The sequence below is a fragment of the Ruditapes philippinarum genome, unplaced genomic scaffold (genome assembly GCF_026571515.1).
Source record: "Ruditapes philippinarum isolate M1 unplaced genomic scaffold, ASM2657151v2 ctg203_1_1_1_1, whole genome shotgun sequence".
NCBI lineage: Eukaryota > Metazoa > Mollusca > Bivalvia > Venerida > Veneridae > Ruditapes > Ruditapes philippinarum.
In genome coordinates, this window is record NW_026859499.1 from 117170 (window position 1) to 120115 (window position 2946).

Here is a 2946-nt window from a genome sequence, read left to right on the forward strand (position 1 = left end):
ACCGGTTATTTTCATATCTTTTCAATTAGATATCAACAATACAAGTAACAACAATAAGCTGAATATTCATAGTATTTCCATTTAAAAATGTAAATCAGCTTTTGTTTCTCGTCATTTTTCAAATGGACGTCGCGTAAAACGTACGTTAAATGACAGAAATTACAATTTTACTATTTCTAAATATACGAGGCGTTTAATTTCATTTTCATTACCGTTCTCGAGAAGGATATTTAAATGACAAACAGGATTGATGACCTTCACGGTGGAGTTATCTTATACATCAAAGATTTGCTGTTCTACAAACACCGTTTTGACCTGGAACCAATAAATACTGACTGTCTATGGGTTGAGATTATATTCTCCCAAACAAAACATATTCTGTTCGGTGTTTTTATCGAACCCCCAATGCAGATGCACTTTACACAAATTTTATTGGGGATTCTCTTAAAATGGCATTAGACACAAATATAATAGACATCATCGTCACTGGAGACTTTAATTTTAATCCATAAAATTCTACTTTATCACGCAAACTTCAACAGTATCACCTTGAACAGCTAATTAATGATCCTACTCATTTCAGCCAAACGTCAGCCTCTGTTTTGGATCTTTTACTTGTATCTGGAAGTCATCATGTTTTTACTTCAGGTGTTGCAGAACCCATATAGACCAGACCAAACCTTTGCCTTGTTTTTTGTGCAATCTTTTCATTTTCTATACCAAAATCATGCATTTTTAAACGTATTGTATGGTTTTATAATCGAGGTAATTACATCGTCCTTAAACACCACATTATGCAAACAGACTTGGATCAATATAGTAACAATGATATAGATATATACCCTACAATATTCTTGAAAACTCTCAAAGCAGTGTATTCCAACAAGAACAATAACAGTTTAACCAAATGATGCAGTGTGGATTGCGTCACAAAATAAAGAACTTATTCGTAAACGTAAGAAAGTTACCACATAGCAAAACGTACCCAAAATCATATGCACTAGGTCAAATTTAAACAACTTTGTAATAAAATTATTTCACTTATACAAACTGCCAATCGAAACCATATATAGAAACTGGCAGACTCACTCACATCTGATAACATGTTACAAAAAGACTGGTGGTGAGTCCTCAAAGCATTTATATCACCGACTGAAAAACAAATAATTCCTGCACTCTAACAGACTGATATTTGACAATAAATCAAAATCTGATGTATTAATCACCTTTTCTGCAGTCTGTCTTCTCTTGATAATTCTAATAAAGAAACTTCCATCACGTTTACACCTCAAGATGTCGCGGATGCTATCAATACTCATTATATCAAAAAAGCATCAGGGCCTAATGGAATTAGCAATCGGATCTTCTGTGAAAGGGTTGCCGTAAATAAATATCCACTTTTCTCCCTGTTCATTCACTTCACTGCTGCAATGTCCAACAATCTTGGAAAGATGCTAATGTTTGCCCAATTTATAAGAAAGGTGACCCTTCTCTGCCAAACAACTATCGCCCTATATCACTTTATTGTTGTATTGAAAAGGTCTCTGAAGGCATTTGGTTAAGTATCTTTAACTTTCTTCATGAACTATCCAAAATAGCCTCTTTCACATTCTATCGGCTTATTGCAATGTTCCTCTTCCAACACTACTTAGAGATAACAACAATATAAATGATGACATTAACACCCGTATATTCCAGGCAGTTCAAATACTTATCCGAGATAGCAAATAATTTTCATAGTAATTTGCAAACTCTGCTCATTCCATTGACATACCGAATTGATCCTATAATATCTTCTTTTTAATACAGTGTTGCACCATTTCTACTCCAATATGAATCCATCTCACCTTTTTCTGATCAACAATCTCAATTTGCTATTTTTCTGTGTCATTTTACTAGGTCATAGTATAAAGATATGTTTAAACTTAAAACATATTATGGCAAGGTTTCCTATCTACTAGTAACTTATCTCAACTCCATAATTTTCTGCTTTCAGCTCTGAATTTACACTTTTACCTTCCTCATCTTTCAACATTCATTGTCAATAAAATGTTTTTATAATATATATATAATATTTCGAACATGAAATTTACCGCCAAATTAATAGTAACGAATTTTATGTTAGGAAAATACTTTTATAAGCATTGAATGCTTTTGGATCTGGTAATTTTATATCATTGTAAATTATGTAAGTAATGAGTGTTTGTAAAATATGTTTGTGTGAAAATGTTTAAAATAAAATATGTTTAAACTTATTTTAAATGACAAATATAAATATATATATATATTATTTATATGCTACGATATTAGCCAACCACGTCCCAGTATGCTTTTTTGTTATTTCTCTATAGTTTCTAAAATAATACTCACAGACCAGTTCCCTTAACTGTTTCTTTTTTGGCAGTAAATGCAAATAAAGTGATTTAGAACTTTTATTGAAGTCTAGAAACTATTTTGTTTACATTTTGCAACATTTTATGATTCAGCACTACATTATTCAGATAACAGGCATCTTACATCCACTAAAACCATTAATTTCAGCTATTAAAACTCAAGAAAGAATGTGCCTTTATTGTGTAACGAAATGTGAAGCCTCAGTAATTACTCACTCACTCACTCACTCACTCACTCACTCACTCACTCACTCACTCACTCACTCACTCACCAACTCACCAACTCACTCACTCACTCACTCACTCACTCACTCACTCACTCACTCACTCACTCACTCACTCACTCACTCACTCACTTACTAACTTCATTGAGCCATTCATATGTATAGTATTTCCTTTTGCAAGTGCATGTGGAAAGGATTCTATACACTTGACTTATTTTTCAATCCACGATTTTATTTCACTGTGCTCGATCAATATATGTTTGTTGCATATTTCAAGTCGTACAATTTGGATATAAATTATCTATACAAAGCCTTAATAAGTATTGCAT